The sequence below is a fragment of the Ovis aries genome, chromosome 5 (assembly GCF_016772045.2).
Source record: "Ovis aries strain OAR_USU_Benz2616 breed Rambouillet chromosome 5, ARS-UI_Ramb_v3.0, whole genome shotgun sequence".
Taxonomy (NCBI): Eukaryota; Metazoa; Chordata; class Mammalia; order Artiodactyla; family Bovidae; genus Ovis; species Ovis aries.
In genome coordinates, this window is record NC_056058.1 from 43,223,597 (window position 1) to 43,242,172 (window position 18,576).

Here is an 18,576-nt window from a genome sequence, read left to right on the forward strand (position 1 = left end):
TTCAAGGTGTTCCGTGCTGGAGGTTCCTGGTCCAAGAGACGGGACAGCTGGAGCCCAACCCTGGCCTCTCTGGGTGGTGCCTCAAGGCAGACTTTGGCAAGGACACAGGTCCTTTCTGTAATGCTCTCGCTGCATTGCATGCTTGTCCTGCAATAAGCTGCAGGTTCTCAAGTGTCGTGTCCTGGGGTCCTGTGAGTCTGCTTTCCAACAGCCACGTTAGTGCTCAACCTGACACTCCTGTTTCAAGGCGGCAGGCAGGGGTCCTCAGCGATTCTAAACTAGACTTTAGAAGCGGGCCACCACTGCTACCATTTTTAAACGTCTTTCCTTCCATACTCCAGTCACTGTTGGCAGGATGGGGCTCAAAACTTAGACATATTAAATGTTAACCAATGAAAACAAGAAAAACTTTTTCTGAATTAAAACTTGTGGTGGTGGAAACTTGAATTTAAAATCAGATTTTCTAATTGAATTGAAGGCTATGCAATTAAGTAAACGAATGACTAATGAAATGATTATAAAGCACTTTGCAGAAACGGTATGTAAATGCAGGCGGAGAACAGCACAATGTGATGACAGTTGCTCTGCCAGCTGCTTGTGGTTTGGGAGAGCGCGGTCTCGAGCTGTCCCGCAGGGAACGGGCACCGGTATTCAACACACATCACTGTCCTGACAGCCCTGAAGCCGGGCCCTTCACAAGAAGGGGGCATCCTAACTGCAGGCTTTGGGGTTTACCTGTAAGCCTCGGTGTTAAGAAGCAAAGGCCTCACTTTGCCAACAAAGGTCCCCACTGGCAAGGCTACGGTCTTTCTAGTAGTCATGCACAGCAGTGAGAACTGGGCCATAAAGAAGGCAGAGCGTCAAACAATTGATGCTTTTGAACTGTGGTGCTGGAGAAGACTCTTGAGAGTCCCTTGGACAGCAAGGAGATCCAACCAGTCAACCCTAAAGGAAATCAACCCTGAATATTCATTGGAAGGACTGACGCTGAAGGTGAAGCTCCAATACTTTGGCCACCTGATGCGAAGAGCCGACTCATTGGAAAAGACCCAGATGCTGGGAAAGATTGAAGGCAGGAGGAGAAGGGGATGACAGAGGATGAGATGGCTGGGTGGCACCACTGATGCAAAGGATGTGGACTCGGGCAGACTCCAGGAGATGGTGAGGGACAGGGAAACCTGGTGTGCTGCTGTCCATGGGCTCGCAGAGTCGGACACGACTTGGAGACTGACAGCAACGACTAGGTGACCATCGCATCCCACAAGGAGGGCAACTGAGCGGCCTCAGCGGGGCAACTGGGAGGAATACTGCAGCGTCAGGAAATGTCCCTCACAGTCCCCCTTCCCAGCAAAGCAACCTGTAGCCACACAGATTTACAGCCTCTTCAGAGACTAGAAAATACCTGTACATAGACCCTAGCCAGGTGGGAGCAAGGGCTCTGCCACCCTAGGTCCTAGGTTGGTCCAGATTCATAGCTGAGGGTCACAGGGCACACACCGTTCAGGAGGTGGAACTCCCTACGGCAGCTCAATGGAGTGGCGCACCCACCACGGTTGTCCCCTGTTCCTTTACCTGGAGAAGGCTTCTCAGGGAACATGGGGGTTCCGGGGGACTGTCTGGCAGAGCCAGCCGAGCACCTTGGAGGGATGCTTCTGGGGTAAGCGGGGATAAGAGCAGAAGCCTCGGGAGAAGGCAGCGCATCCATAGCCTGCCCCCACAGCCTGCTTCCACGTGCAAGGCCCCAGCCCTGCAGTTAACAGTCCACCTGTAGATGGAGTACCTGAGGTCCCCACTCTCCACCTCCACCAGCTGAGATGGTCCCTGCCCCTTCAGTGGCCATGTCCACACACTGTGCAAAAGTGGAATCAGTGCAGACCCAACTTCTAGGATCCCCTTCTTACTTCATTCTGCTCCACAGTTTTTTTTTCTTGAGGGCACCTTGGAGCAAGCCATCTTTTCATAGACCACCAATTCCTAGCCAAGCGTCACGGAACTGCTCTTCCACAGTTAAACTTTCTAGTCTGCAGTCATCACATGTCTGTAAATAAAGCACAGTTTTCATTAAGTTTGCTCTCTGAGGAGGAAAAAATCTCCTAGAATCCAAACAGCACGGGTGGAATCAAACAAAGGGTTTTTCACAAAGGCTCTTGGGATCCTGGGAGGCCCCCTTTCTCAGGAAAAGCCTCCACTCAGAGAGGGGTTTGGCCAGGCTGTTGGAGGCTCTCGAGACCCTTGGTGGGCGTGAACATGAGAAGGTCTTTGGCGAGGCTGAGGAAGAGCCATGGAGAGGAATAGATGCTGCAGAGGCCAAGCTCGCCTGCTGGCTGGAGAGACGGAAGATCTCATCCCCATTGAAACGGTAATCGCTTCACTGGGTCATCACTTTGAAAAAGAATGTTGCAAGAGGCACAGAGGCAGCTGGCTGTGAACAGCACACAGGAGGAGCATATAGGGCTGCTGCTCAGAGAGGGGCCTGAGCAGCCGGACATCTAGAGCCACAGGGCCACAGGGCACTCCAAGAGGGATTCTCCACTCCTGAGCTGGAAGCTGGGGACAGGCCCTGGACCTGGTTGGGGAGGCCGGACACCCCAATATTCTGGCCTGTGGTGGCGGCTGCCACCTCTGGGAGCTGCCCTCAACGAGTGTTCAGGACTCAAGTTAACACTCTGAGAGGCTACTCCAGAGCACCTTCACCACTGAATCCCCTTCTGGCTTCACCATGCTGGGAGGTAGACACTATCACCCTCATCTGACAGACAAGAAAACTAAGGTGAAAGGGAGATTAAGGAACATGGCCAAGCCTCAGTCCTGTGCTAGCCTGAGACAGTCCAGTCCTGGATGAACCATGGGACCTTTTTTTGAGTTTGGAGATGGACAGTGCATAGATCAGCCCAGACACCTCCCCAGGCTCTAACCGCCCTGTCCTGCTCCGCCTCCCTGCCCCACCAGGAAGCCACGCTTGTAGTCGCTGTGCCCTAGGGACTTCTCCCAGGCTTCGATGCACTCTGGGTGACTGACCCGTAGGAAACCTTGAACCTACCCTCTGCGCAGTTTTCTGTGTGTGATCGTCTATTTGTCTATCTGGTCAATAGATAACAACATAATGATAACAAGAAAGCTAGGCAACACATATGTTTGTAATGTGCCAGCCACTAAGTTGCGATTAAATAGTATTAAATTTATAATTTTTGGCTTCCCAGGTGGCCCAGTGGTACAGGATCTGCCTGCCAATGCAGGAGACTCAGGTTTGATCCCTGGGTCAAGACGATCCATTGGAGGAGGGCATGGTAACCCACTCCAGTATTCTTGCCTGGAGAAACCCGTGGGCAGAGGAGCCTGATGGACTACAGCTCACGGGGTTGCAAAGAGTCAGACAACTGAGCATACACACCCAGAGCAGTCACTCAGTTAAGCATTATCTTGCATAACCCTCAGAATCTGCGGGAGACACTGCTATAATCCCCATTTTACATACGAGGCTTGTACAGATAAGTCACCTGTGGTGAGGTGGAGTCTAGGATCCGGGGGTCCCCCACTTTTAACTCCGGTGCGTCTACAGTTGTTTTCAGAAAACCCAGTTCACAGAAATCTGATAGTTCAGGAACAAATCATCCACATAACAAAAGGATCTTTCACTTTGGGAACGGACCCACCTGGGATTGGGCCACGCTTCCTTAATGCATTTAAAATGTGGTCTGATTTCCGGTGTCCTGCCTGTGACCTTATGGGAAGCTATGGGAACGCTGGGTGCCCCAGCTGCTGTCCTGCCAATATCCCTACAGGGAAGAAAGCTCAGTGTTCTGGGCCCAGGAATTCGGGGTTGGTTGGTGCCCCTCTGGCTGGCTGGGCTTCACCGTCTACCCATGAAGAGGAGTCCAGGACAGTCTTCTTGGGGCAGAGACCCACACTCGGACCCAGACCTGCTTGGTGACCTTGAGTGGGCTCAGCCACTCACACTCTGCTGGCTGTAACCCTGGCCATGGTGACTCGCCCTTGCTGGAGTTTCTGGGTGTATCTAATTAGCGATGTAAAGCACTTAGACACACAAGTGCTTGATGGCTGGAGCTCATAAATTACCAGAGATGGAGCCCTGAGCGTTTTGATGCTTCACTTGTGCTTGTTCTCAGTGATGAATAATTATCTTCTTAGACCTACAGCCCAACTCCACAACCAAACGTCCCCCCCCTCCTCCCAGCCTAGAGGAGTCAGGCATGGACCCCTATTGCTGGGCTTCTCAAAGGTCATAGGCAACAACCAAATGCAACGCTTGGCCTCTGATTAGACACTAGTCTGAAGAGACGATTCTATAAGCCATATTTGGGGAAATTTGAATGTAGATAAGGTACTAGATGGTATCAGGGGTTATATGTTAGGTACAATAATTACTGTGATGGTTAATTTCATGTGTCAATTTGACTGGGCCCCAGGGTGTTCAGACATTTGGTCAAACACTGTTCTCTGTGTGTCTGGGAGGGTTTTTTGGATGAATAGGTAGACTGAGTAAATCAGACTGCCCTTTCTCATGTGGGGAGACCCATCTGCCCAGCTGAAGGCCTGAATAAAACCAAAAGGCTGTCAGGCTGACCCACGAGTAACAGGGCACGCTTCCTGCTGGCCTGCTTGAGCTGGGACACTGGACCAAACCATCAGCTCTTCCTGGGTGTCAAGGCTGCTGGCTTTCACAATGGAACTACTCCTGGGCCTCCCACTTGCTAACAATTAATACCAGTCTTAGGACTTCTCCGCCTCCAGAATCACATGAGTGAATTCCTTACAATAACTCTTTATGTACCTATATACATCCTGTTTCTCTGGAGAACCCCTACTGAAGTGAAGTCGCTCAGTCATGTCCGACTCTTTGTGACCCCGTGGACTGTAGCCCACCAGGCTCCTCCATCCATGGGATTCTCCAGGCAAGAATACTGGAGTGGGTTGCCAATTCCTTCTCCAGGGGATCTTCCCGACCCAGGGATCGAACCCAGGTCTCCCGCATTGCAGGCAGACGCTTTAACCTCTGAGCCACCATACAATGGAATTATGATTATGTATCAGTGGTATCTTATTTTTCGGAGATGTGTATTAAAATAACTATGGGTAAAATGCAATGATATCTGTAATTTATTTTCTAATACTTCCAACGTAAAAAGCAGATGAAGCACATATGACATGATGTAAACAGCAGTCCAGTCCGGGTGACAGGCACAGAGTGTTCCCTATGTTACTGTAATACACGTCACAGTATATACGCCCATTATCCTGTTCATTCTACTTTTCTGTATACATATTTTCATAATACAAAGTTTAAAAACCACACAAACAAGAAGAACATGATTTCTGAGACCTGCTCTAGCCAAAGGCACAATTCTCCTTCATAAGCAAAAGCCTGAGGGAGATGAGTGCGTGACTGAGGAAGCAGAGCCTGGGGGAGGGGGTGCTGGAAGCAGAGGGTCTCATACTAGTGTACAGACTAAGGAGGACAGGCACCCAGCCAGCAGACCTAAATATGTGTGGGGGTGTTGCTTCCTTAATAGTAGTTTACAGCTCGCTTGCCTGTCAGTTTCAAGCAAGTGTCCAGGAAGTGAACAGCATCCTCCACACCGTGATTCAAGGCCCCAGGATCATTATTTCTGTGGCTCTACCATCTCTTACAGCCTTTGGTCATCTTCATACAGCTGATGAAAGGACAAAGAATGTGGCCCTTGAAGCAACATCTCTCTCTTCCATTCACATTCTATGGTCAAATGTTAGTCACAAAAAAAACTAGTCACACAGTCATGCTTAAGTGCATGGAATAGCGGTAGGGAAATGGGGATCTAGCTGGAAAATGTTCCTGGATGGGATTTCCAGACACTGCTCTTTGCAATGGCTGTGGGAGGGTGGGTTTTGGGGGGCAGCTGGCCACCTCTGCCATACACAGCTTTGGCTTGGGTGTGGTTGAGCTAGTGATAGAATCACTGTGGTTTTAGAGCAAGTAATGAGTCTCCCAAGGGAACAAGAACAAGTTTATCAGGAGGCCCCATTCTGAGTCTGGCCCCATGCTCAGACACGCTGTAGGAGACCACCAAGTGAGCAGTGAGGCCCCAGCCTCTAGGACCCACCAGATGTACTGGAACTCTAATGCATGAGATCAGCAGTCACCAACCAAGGCAGGAGATAATCAAATGCTGAGTGGTGCCTGGCACAAAGATGAGGGTGTAAATTTTGGGAGAAAAGGAACTGTTTCTGTATGTTGCTGGCTGACTCTTCTGTGCCCAGCACAAGGACTGGCATGGAGCCAACCTCATAAGACCTCCGCTGGCTCAAATTAAACTGCTTGGAGGAGACGGGGCAGAAAAGCCGGCAGGGTAGCCCTGAGTGCTCTGTTGACCTTCCTTGGAAGGATTTCTGGAGATGGAGGATCAATTAAACAAAGGCCTGAGACCAGAACCAAATCCATCAAACAGTAGAACAGCATGGACGGCCTGGCCAGAGGGTAGCAGGGGTCCTTTAGGGGGCTGGGGAGCTGACTGGGCTCTTCTCCTCCATGACCCTGATCATCGGCAGGGATACATGTGAAACTATTGCACTAGACCATGAGCTCCCTGAGGGCTGAAACCTACCTTCCCAGGCATCACCGCGCCTGCAGGCCCTGACCCATGCTAGGTGCTTAGTGAATGAATGCAAGGCCTGCTAACGGGACAGTCAGCTGCTACGTGCACCATGAAGCTGCCCAGGGCAGGGAGGTGGCCCTCTACCTGTCTGCCCATTCTGCCTGGAGCTGGATTTTACTTCCTGCCAGAACTCCCTTTGTTTGCTCATTAAGTTAATGTTTATTGTGTTCCACCAAGGGACCTCAAGAGGCCTGTAAGTTTTCCTTCTGTACAAGCAAACTCATATCTGTCCTAAATGTCCTCATTTACCTCAGGTAATTAGTACAGTGGACCCCATCCTGGTGCTTCATACTCTCCCACTTCCAAGCCCCCCAGAAGCAGCAGCCAGCCTGCTATGGTAGCCGCCGCCCCCACCATGTCTCTAGAGAAAACCTGAGGACTTCCCTGGCAAGGACTGGGGGACAAGGGTTAGCTAGTGGATCTGAGGTTCCTCCAGGGGCCTCTGCAGCTGCTCGGGCTCCTTCAGGGAACATTAGCCCCATCTGCGAGCTTCTCATCTGGCTTGCTTTCTCATCCCCTTCTCACTGGTTGGAACACTGATGCATTTGGGAATCATTTCTTACTTTAACTAGAAAACACACTCAAACAGCATCAAACATTCATTGGACGTGCAGGGGAGGGTCTCTTACAAACAAACTTTAACTAAAGTGTGGCTGAGCCCTCTCCCCACTGCCCAGCTGTGTTGTTCCCAGTGTCCCTCTGGGCTGGTCGGCCAGGACAACTCCCTGTAGCCGCATTCAGCAAGGCCTCCGGACCAGAGCCTACTGACGGCTGTGCCGCTCGGCCCAGGACTTTGCAGCCTGTTTCCACCCTGACAACGGACCTTCTTTGCTGTCCATTTATCCTCATATTGATTTTGCTATAAACCCACACAGCACTCCCCTCCCAGGCCAGAGGGAGAAACCTCCATTGATTATATTGGAAGAAGGTTTGTTGTAAAAAAGCGAAATGCCTAAACCATCGAAATGAAGTAGGCTTTTTGAGGGTCCATAAATCACCCACGATAATGCTGCAAATGAACCGGGCTTCTTAAACACCCGGAAAATACGACACCATAAAACAGTTCTGACAAGAAATCACAGCCCCTCTCTCTCTGTAGCTGCCATGTGAAAAGCACCATCAATAACAGTTATTGCTGTTTGGTAAGCAAAAGAGGGAAGTTGTGTCGGACTCCTTTCGAAAGTTCCCTCAAAGTCACTTTGCTCGAATGGCAGTGTGGCGTTTCTTCGCACAGTAAATACATCCCAATTATGAGCGTGTCATGTTAGCTTTTACAGTTCACTAATCACAAACTTTTTTGTATGTCATTGCCAACCAGTGTCTCCCTAATCGGGATTTATGATTTTGTTTGCCCATTAGTGGCCATCAGGAGTGTCATAGCGATGCCCCAACTTTAGAGCTAGAGGGCTCACCTCGGACCCAAGGTCATTTCCTCCTGCCCTCCTCTAGTCTGAAGGCCAAGGTTGTCTGTCCCAGGGAGAGATGGGTAGGGGCTTATGCAGAAACACTCCTCTAGAGTCCCCTTGTCCCCAGGGCCTATGTCACGAGGCACCCCGGTCTGGTTCACCTCTAAGGACCCACCTTCTCAAAAGTTCCAAACCATTCAGGGGGCAAAAATACTCAGCAAAGCCTGCAGTCAGACACATCTCAAAAGCGAATCAGCTTTGGCTCTTCCAAGAGAGATGCTGAGCCCAAAGTGCCTGTCTCTTCCCTGAGTCACCAGGCAGACTCTGGGCTGGGTTTGCAACCAGCCAGCCTCTCAGCCCTTTGGGGCTCATGCCATGCCCTCCAGCAGACACACGTCATCAAGTCATCAAACAGGCTCCAGCCTCCAGGCCTCATAGAGCCAGGCTCTCTCAGAACCCCTGGCCTCTCCAGCCCTCATCTGGTTTTGTGGTTCGGCGCAAGTGCACGCTCAGGCTGCTCCACAGCCCAGCAATTTCAGAATTAGTCAGCCAAAATTCACTGCTGCGATGACAGTGGCTCCAGACCAGCACATCAGCATCACCTTAGTGTTGCCCTGGGCCCCAATCCTTCAGTGCTCCCACTCCAGTCCTGTGGCTGAGTGCACGCACGAGGGAACAGGGGGTGCAGACAACGGATGCCACCAGCCACCTCCTGCACTGGGGAGGACCATCGGACTTGGTGGCAGCGCCCTGGGCGAGGCAGCCCGCAGACCCCCGGATGCAGGTCCCAGAGCAGGCCACTCCACATCTAGGGAGTTACATCAGACCATAGCAAACGCCACAGAGCCAGGCGTCCACAGTCATCAGGAACACAGGGCAGAGCTGGGCCTATCAAGACCTTAGAGGACTCAAGCAGTGACTCCAGATAAAAACAAAACAAATCATACCAAAGTGTAAGATGACCTCACACCACTCTGTGGTAAATACTTTCATGCTTTATTCAGGCAAAGTTTTCTCTTAGTGCCTGTATGAGTTTCCAAGGCCTGCCTTAACCAAGCACTACAAACTGGGCAGCTTAAAACAACAGGAATTTATTCTTTCACAGTTCTGGAAACCAGGAGTCAAAAATCAAGGTGTTTGCAAGCCTATGGGAATTTTGCTGTATGACTCAGGGTACTCAAACTGGGGCTCTGTAAAAACCTAGAGGGGTAGGATGGGGTAGGAGGTAGGAGGGAGGTTCAAGAGGGAGGGGACATATGTATACCTATGGCTGATTTATATTGATGCATGGCAGAAACCAATGCAATATTGTAAAAGCAATCATATTTCAATTAAAAATAAATAAATATTTTAAAATAAATAAATACATTTTTTTACAACCCACTTAAAATGCGGGCAAAAGACCTAACAGACGTTTCTCCAAAGAAGACATACTGATGGCTAATAAACATATGAAGAGATGCTCAACATCACCCATTATTAAAGAAATACAAATCAAAACTACAATGATATCACCTTACCCCAGACAGAATGGCCATAATCAAAAAATCCACAAACAAGTGCTGGAGAATGTATGGAGAAAAGGGAACCCTCCTACACTGCTGGTGAGAATGTAAATTGATACAGCCACTACGGAAAACAGTATGGAGATTCCTTAAAAAATGAGGAATAAAACCACCACATGACCCAGCAATACCGCTTGTAGGCATATACCCGGAAGAAACTGAAAAAAAAAAGACACATGCACCCCAGTGCTCACTGCAGCAACTATTAACAATAGCCAAGACTTGGAAGCAACCTAGAAGTCCACTGACGGAGGAACGGATAAAGAAGCTGCGGGGCATTTATACAATGGAATGCTACTTAGCCGTGAAAAGAATGCATTTGAGTCTGTTCTAATGGGGTGGATGAACCTAGAGCATATTACACAGAGTGGAGTAAGTCAGAAAGAGAAGAACAAGTATCATATATTAATGCATATACAGAGAATCTAGAAGGATGGTACTGACGAATCAGTGCGCAGAGCAGCTATGGAGATGCAGCCATGGAGAACAGACTTACGGACAGGGTGGGGGAGAGGAGGAAGGTGCGATGAATGCCGAGAGTAACATGGGTGTATATACACTAACATATGCAAATAGACAGCCGACGGGAATTTGCTCTATGACTCAGGGAGCTCAAGCTGGGGCTCTGTAATAACCTAGAGAAGGGATGGGCGGGAGGTGGGAGGGTGACTCAAGAGGGAGGGGACATATGTATACCAATGGTTAATTCATGTTGATGTATGACAGAAATTAAATCAATGTTGTAAACCAATCATCAATCAATTAAAAATAGATAAAAAATTTTTAATGAAATAATTTTTTTTAAAAAAAGGTGTTTACAGAGCCAGGCTCCCCTAAAGACTTTGGGGGCAATCCTCCCTGCCTCTTCCAGCTTCTGGTGGCTCCAGGCCTTCCTTGACTTCTAGCTACAGAACAATAATCTCTGCCTCTGTTTTTACATGGCCTCCTCCGTGACTTTCTTTCTTCTCTAGCTCTCATAAGGGCACTTGCTATTGGGTTTGGGGCTGAGGTAGGCTTTCCTGGTGGCTTAGGGGTAAAGAACCTGCCTGCCAATGCAGGAGACCTAAGAGACATGGGTGCAATCCCTGGGTCGGGAAGATCCCCTAGAGGAGGACATGGCAACCCACTCCAGTATTCTCACCCGGAGAATCCCCACAGACAGAGGAGCCTGGCGGGCTAGAGTCCATGGGGCCACAGAGTCAGACATGACTGAAGCGACCGAGAACACACATACCCAGTCCAGGATGCTCTCAAGATCTGTAACTTAACTACATTGGCAAAGATCCTTTTTTCCCCAAAAGGTCACATTCACAAGTCCCAGAATATGGACATAGCTTTTAGGGGGCCCAGTTTAGCAAAAGCAAGTGCCTTGGCTTTGCGGGTACCTTAGTCCATGCTTAGTACTCTGGATGACAGGGAGCACCTTTTTTGAGCCCTGGATTTGTGACTAACGCTAATATCACTAGCTATTACTAAGACTTAATAAGTGCCAGTCACTGTGCTGAATTCACACCCTTTAGCCCAGCTAGCCTTCCCAGCTGGCCTGGGAGATGGAAACGATGTCATGTCCATTGTACAGAGGGATAAATAGGCTCTGAGACACAAATGAAGTTGTTCAAAATCATTATTCAACGTGTCAATCTCAAATCTAGGGTTCAAACAAGGTTCTCCGGTCCTTTCTTGGAAAAACTACTCAGTGCTGTGGACAGCTGCGCACCCGTGTTAACATTTTCTCACGTGTGTGCACTCGGTCGTCCAGTCACGGCCCACCCTTTGCAACCCTATGGACTATAGCCCGCCAGGCTCCTATCCATGGGGTTCTCCAAGCAAAAATACTGGAATGGGTTGTCATTTCCTTCTCCAGGGGATCTTCTCAACCCAGGGATCAAATGCATCTCTCTTGTATCTCCTGCATTGGCAGGTGGATTCTTTCCCACGGAACTTCTTACCCATTCCATTTTTCCCTCCTTATATATACAAAAACACGGTTTTGTTTTTTTTTTTTTTCTTTGATTATCATTATGGACTCTTGGATTTTTCCCCCATTAAATGTCTTAGAATTTCCATGATCATTGTTCAGTTCAGTTCAGTTCAGTTCAGTCGTTCAGTCGTGTCTGACTTTCTGCAACCCTGTGAATCGCAGCACGCCAGGCCTCCCTGTCCATCACCAACTCCCAGAGTTCACCCAGACTCTCATCCATCGAGTCAGTGATGCCATCCAGCCATCTCATCCTCTGTCGTCCCCCTCTCCTCCTGCCCCCAATCCCTCCCAGCATCAGAGTCTTTTCCAATGAGTCAACTCTTCGCATGAGGTGGCCAAAGTACTGGAGTTTCAGCTTTAGCATCATCCCTTCCAAAGAAATCCCAGGGCTGATCTCCTTCAGAATGGACTGGTTGGATCTCCTTGCAGTCCAAGGGACTCTCAAGAGTCTTCTCCAACACCACAGTTCAAAAGCATCAATTCTTCGGCGCTCAGCCTTCTTCACAGTCCAACTCTCACATCCATACATGACTACTGGAAAAACCATAGCCTTGACTAGATGGACTCTTTTTGTTACTAAATTTGTCTGAAATTTGACCCTTGGGATCCCCTTATGGCTGGTTCTTATGTCTTTCAAACATGACCCCATTAAACCTTGGATCAGTTGCTTGCTTTCCAGTCTATGATATTCCAGGTCCACTTTGTACTTTCCGTGCTCTAGAAACGGCATCAGCTGTTCACAGCTTAACAGACTTAACCTCCCAGCACGTCAGGAGGAGTTCTGACTCAGCCACCCCTGATTTGCTCTGGAGCTTCTTACGTGGCCAGGGACTGCGGGTGGGGGGGTGGACGGGAGCACAAAACTTCTCAGGAGTGATGGGTGTCTCCTTCCAGGTCTAGATGTTAAGGCAGTTCAAGGGGATGGATCATCTCTGGTCTCCAGGGCAAAGAAATGACTCTTTGCAGTGCAATTTTCCTGAAAAAGACACAATGCAAGAGTCCTCTTCTAGACCAAGAGAGTAGGAATTGAGGGGTTTGGGGCTGGAATCTGTGCAGCAGTTCACACACCACCCACTCTCTCCTTCCCTCCCAGTGCCCCTTTCTCCCTGGCTCCCCTCCAGGGAAGACTCAACCTTGCTTCTCCTCTGAGCTCCTGGGCACAGGCTCTCCCCCACCCATGGGGCACGGAGGCTACCATCTGTCCCTCTAGACTCTGAGCCCCTCAAGTACAGGTGGTGCGGGGTCTGCATCGAGAGTCACAGTAGGTGCACAAGTGGGCTATGACTGCAAGTGCTGTTTTCTCTGCCTCTTTTTAACATTATCTCAGGGCTTGTGATTGGTTCTGATCGTTCAGCCTCCGGGCATGCAGAGCTCTTGCTTTTGGTAATTACCCCAAATCCTCCCAGCTTCAGACAAAGAGAGCCGTTGCTCTGTGCAACGGGGTCTGGATGGTGATCATTTGTGACTTATATTAATATTTACAACAATAACATTTTTCATGGGTAAGGTGGGTTTTGCTTTTTTTTTTTTTTTTTGGTCACTGCAAATTAACAACTGTAAAGATTATAACATAATGAAATAGGACATAAATGATGAACTAATGAATTAAGTGACTCCGAGGCATAGAGGGAAAAAATGCCCTTCAAAAGCAAACATGTAGATGGAGCAAGAGGTTAGTAATCTGGGGAGAGGGCCACCCAGCCCAAGGCCTGAATTTGCCCCTCCTGGGGGATGGTCTCTCTCAATACTTTATCGGACTCAATGGCTCTCCTCTGTCCAGCCAGTTGCTTTAGCCAAAACAAAACAAAACAGGAATCCTCCTTGACACCATTCTCTGCACATCCCCTCAAGTCAATATGTCACAATTCTTAAAGATTTCCACTTCCCTTGAACCACCACCCTGCCTATTCCTGAGCTCAGGAGCCCACTCCCCTAATACCCCTCCCCACCCTGCTGGGAGCCTTAGCCCCTCCAGTTCACCTCTATCAGTCACTGGTACAAAATATAAGTATGTGCCTGTCATTCTTCCTTTTTAAAAAAATGAATCAATAAATTGAAGGACAGGGAAGCCTGGCATGCTGCTGTTCATGGGGTTGCAAAGAGTTAGACGTGACTGAGCGACTGAAAAATGACAACAAATCAATAAAGCAAATAATAAGAAAAATAATACTTTCAAATCATAAAAAGCAAAGCAAATAATAAATCACCAAACAAACAACAAATATCCTCTGCAGTGATTCTCCATTGCTTTCTCCTTAGTCCCTCTTTGTTCAGCCTCAGATAAAGGAAACTATTGAAAGATGTCCCTGTGAAAGAAGGCTCAGTGCCACAGGGAACAGGTGTGCAACACTGGGGAAGGGGCGCCTCAGAATGGCAGCGGGAGGTGTTCTCCACATGGATAGTATCAGAAGAGGGGTGCATCACTGCCTCAGCCAAAACTTTTTTGGTTGCAAATTCAGAAATCCAGTTCAAAGTGACTTAAGCAAAAATGGGAAACTAAAAGTCTAGGGATTTCAGGCATGGTGGGATCCAGGGCAGAGACGATGCCTTCAGGGCTCTGTGTCTCCTCGGTTCTGATTCTGTGCTGGCTGTTCACTCTTATGGGTAAAATGTCCACTAATAGCTCCAGCTAAGAACCATGAGGCAAAAGAGAGCATGTTTCTTATTCTTTGTAATTCCAATAAGGGCCCTAAGTGTACTCCAATTAGACCAACTTAAGGTCATGCATTGGAGAAGGCAATGGCACCCCACTCCAGTACTCCTGCCTGGAAAATCCCATGGACGGAGGAGCCTGGAAGGCTGCAGTCCATGGGGTCGCTGATGGTGGGACACAACTGAGCAACTTCACTTTCACTTTTCACTTTCATGCACTGGAGAAGGAAATGGCAACACACTCCAGTGTTCTTGCCTGGAGAATCTCAAGTACGGGGGAGCCTGGTGGGCTACCGTCTATGGGGTCACACAGAGTAGGACACGAGTGAAGCGACTTAGCAGCAGCAGCAGCAGGTCATACGTGTGAACCAAACACTGAGAAACAAAAAAAATGTAATAGGCGTCTTCTTTGAAAACAGCTTCCAGCAAGCATGTCCTCCTGGTTTCCCCCCTACCTCCCTGGTGCCTTCTTTTCAGAATCTGTCAGTTTCTCCCCATCTCTCCCACTGTTCAACATTGGCCAGTTGAGGACACAAGCTTCAAGCATCTTCTTCTGCCAACAATCCTCTACTTGTGATATCATCCAGTCTTGCGACTTTAAACGCACTCCATCTGCTGACCCTCCCAACTTGATTTCTCCATCCCAGACTCACCCCCCCAGGTCCAGGGTCTCTTGACAACATCACTCTGGTTTCTAACAGACATCACAAACCTTACGTTTCCAGGATGGAAAGCCTGTCTTTTTGCTCCAAGCCTGCTCTTCGTACATCAGCCACTTCTCAGTGGAAATCCATCCTTCTATTTGCATATGCCACAAACACCTTTACTTCCTCTCTCCATATCCAAATGGTCAGCAAATATGTCAAATTCTGACCCCTTCCACTTCCTCCTCCCCAGTCCAGGCACCCAGTGCTGTCTCTCATCTGGGTTACACTGAGCCAGCTTCCCAGGAGGCCGCCCTGCTTCTACCCTTGCCCAGCCGTCCATTCTCAACAAAGTGCTCCTGTCCAAACATGGGTGAGGCACCACCACTGCTCTGCTCAGAACCCTGCAGGGGAAGTCTGAGGTCAGGGTGCCAGCATGGCTGCATTCTACTGACAGCTCTCTTCCTGGTTTACAGACAGTCTCCTTTTCACTGTGTGCTCACACGGTGGAGAGAGGCAATTCTGATGTGTCTTCCTCGTTTCACAGGGGCATTAATCTTATCATGGGGTCCACACCCTGAGGACTTCATCTCAACCTAATTACCTCCCAAAGGCCCCATTTCCCAAACACCATCACATTGTGGGGTAGGGCTTCAGCATGTGAACTTGGAGGAGACACAAACATTTGGCCCCTAGCACCACACTGAGGTGAGGTACTAGTGGACTAAATTTCCACGCTCATAGGGAAGGGAAAGGGACACACTCCCTGTCTAGTCTCACCAGGCTGGGGCCAGTGCTGGCCCTCACCCAGGCGCTAACACCTCACTCCATACCCTCTCTGATGGCTCATCTCCAACCCTGCTGGCCTCTCTACAGTCATCAGCCCAGGACACCACACTGGCCCTTCCTGGCCCAGCAGGCTGGCCTCACTCTCTGGCCCCACATGCCACTTCCAAAGTCCAGAGAGCTGCCTGGGGATGGCACAACGTTGAAGTAGCCACTTCCAAGGTCCAAGAAGGCCCACTCAGGCCATAAACCCAGGCTGGGTGGTGTCCCACTCTCTCAGAGGCTGGGGGAACCTCGCGTGGGAAACCGGGGAACTGCATGGATGGGTACCAGGCTGGCAGATTGTCCCCCAGTGCCTCCTTTCAGGCAGCCTGAGCAGATGAGCCCTTATGAACACCGATTCTATTTTCATACAAATGTCTGTGGTTGTGGCAAATACACAACTGGGAGACAGAAATATGACATAAAAGCCAAGTCAATTCTGCAGAAGGTGCTTCCTGGTGTTCAGGGGGCTTCAGAGAGCCGTGTTAGCCACCTGTCAGAAACGGTGAGGGAGCCAGATGGAGCTCTTTGGAGAAGCATCAAACAAGTTGGAGATGAATCTTCATGGAAAGGGGTAATGCAATCAGGCCCAGGGAGCCGCTGGTAGGGATAGGCAGTGCTATTCAGGAAAGCAAATAATTAACGACAGTCTGCTCCACTCAGCTTAGGAGGGCAGCTGCCGCCACAGGACTCGGCTCTCTCCCGGACCACCAGCGCCCCTAGCTACTGCAGAGGTCCCCTTCCTCCCGGGGAGCCCAGTGATTCCTGAGAACATCACCGAGTCCAAGAGACCAGGAGGACTCAGCGCCAGACCTGAGGCTTTGCATGAATTTCCTGCCCTGTGCCTTTTTCCTCTCCAGTTATCATCTGAAAATGGCAAATGAGGGCTCTTCTGAGGAGAAACCAAAGAATTGATGGAGTCCAAGTCATCTACTGCAGCAGGAAGTGAAGTGAAAGTTGCTCCATCATGTCCACCTCTTTGCGACCCCATGGATTATACAGTCCATGGGATTCTCCAGGCCAGAATACTGGAGCGGGTAGCCTTCCCCTTCTCCAGGAGATCTTTCCCACCCAGAGAACGAACCCCGGTCTCTCTCATTGCAGGCAGATTCTTCACAGCTGAGCCAGGACTGCAGCATGGTTATTCTTTATAGAAATGAAGGGAAAGAGTAAGGAGGGAGGCTTCTAAGGTCCAAAGTCACAGGCAAAGCCAGCGCTCCAGGAAGTTAAAAGGGCGGCCTCACTGCAGGGCTCCTTGGATAAGCTGATGAACGTGCAGTGACATGTACCCTTACGCCCTCTGTGCAAGAGACTAGAGTTTGCTGATTTTTCACAAAGCTACTTGAGGGCCCAAAGTTCTCAGAGCACATTCTGGAAAACGCTGGGTGGGCCAGCTGTTTTCTTTTTCAATGTCAAAATTAGCAAGTACTAATTAATGTTCCTTACTGATCCAGGCTACAAGACCTGGACTTCAGGCAGGAGTCAGGCTCACCCCCCAGACTGCGGCAACATGGACGTGTCGTTTCACCCTGTGCTGCCTCAGTTTTCCCGTCAATCACACAGTAGTCATAACGCCTGCATGGTTCAACCCGCAAAACACCCCCTGCACATACTCTCCAGCATCGTGGTCTCACTTTGCTTCTTCTTCTTCAGCACCTCAGGCTTTGGCAGGAAGAATATTCTGGAAAGGTGGCCCAGCAGCTTTGCAGGATCCAGAGACCAGAGAGAGCCCAGAGTGTGCGGTGGTGACCGAGGATTTGCCAGTGCCACCTACAGCTTGGGTCTTGCTTCTCAAAGCATCTCTGGAGGCTGTGGGAGACCATGGGGGCCCTTCCAGAAGCACCAGGGGTGTCCTCTATTCCAGGGTAGCTTCTGCAGGGCCTGGGGCTGGCCAAGCTCCTCCAGCCACAGTGAATCCCTTTCCAAGAGGAGTGTTTTTCCAGAGGCTCAGAGCCCAACCATGAGTCACAGCAGGGCCCCCACATGAGAGCGTGACCACCCTGCTGGCATTTTCAAGGCTTCTTCTCACTGCATCGATGCAGTAGGTGGAGGTAGACAGCAGCTCTCAGCTGAATAAATGCAGAGGAAGTGTGAGGCTCAACAGTCCTGAATTGGGAGCATCCGAACACCCACTGGAAAGCTGCGGTGCTTGAAACACAAGGGGAGAAAGTGAAGTGCAGTGATGGGGGCAAGCGGGTGGCCTCTAGAGACACTGGAGAGGCGCTGCAGACACTACCCCCCACACACACTCTGCACCACGGGGGGAGTTTTTTTTGTTGTTTGAGTCCAGTACTGCCACTTACTGACTCTGTGGCCGTGGGTGATCGACTGGCTCTCTCTGTGTCTCGGTTCCCTCATCTGTCCAGTGGGGGCAGGAATAGTGTCCTTAAAAGGCCGCAGGGAAGGTGTAAATGATATCACGTAAGTAGAGGGAAGTTTAGCTCTAAGTAGAAGAGAGCTCCAAAGATGGGCGTTTGCCTCTGGCTTTGGACCTTGAGGCCAGGAGACCTCCTTGACTCCCAAGCAGAGGCTTTGCACGGTGACGCCTGACAAGTCACTTTATCAGAAACATACATACAGTTTGACATGCAAGGATATTTACTGCGGCATTACCCATAATAGCAAAAAAACTGGAAGCAACCCAAATTACCCAAAATAGGGAAAGTGTTATATGACTGCACATCCACAGAGTGGAATACTGTGCAGCTGTTAAACCCAAGGCAGAAGTAAAACTCTGTTTACAAGTGAACCTCCACCCTGTAAACCTCTAACACAGATCAGGTGTGACTACAGGGTAAGACACCAGAATGGCAGTTGTGCCAACCTCTGCCTGAAGTTGGCTGCATGAAA

At 49.7% G+C, this 18,576-nt stretch overlaps 1 protein-coding gene across 1 annotated transcript in view; it reads right to left on the reverse strand.

Annotated features, from left to right (window-relative positions):
• Window positions 1-18,576, reverse strand: part of FSTL4 (follistatin like 4) — a 768,172-nt gene that overhangs the window by 745,371 nt on the left and 4,225 nt on the right. Inside the window, exon 2 of the mRNA XM_060416502.1 lies at window positions 1,573-2,038. The gene's annotated coding sequence lies outside the window, so the exon portion shown is untranslated. The remainder of the gene's footprint in view (window positions 1-1,572; window positions 2,039-18,576) is intronic.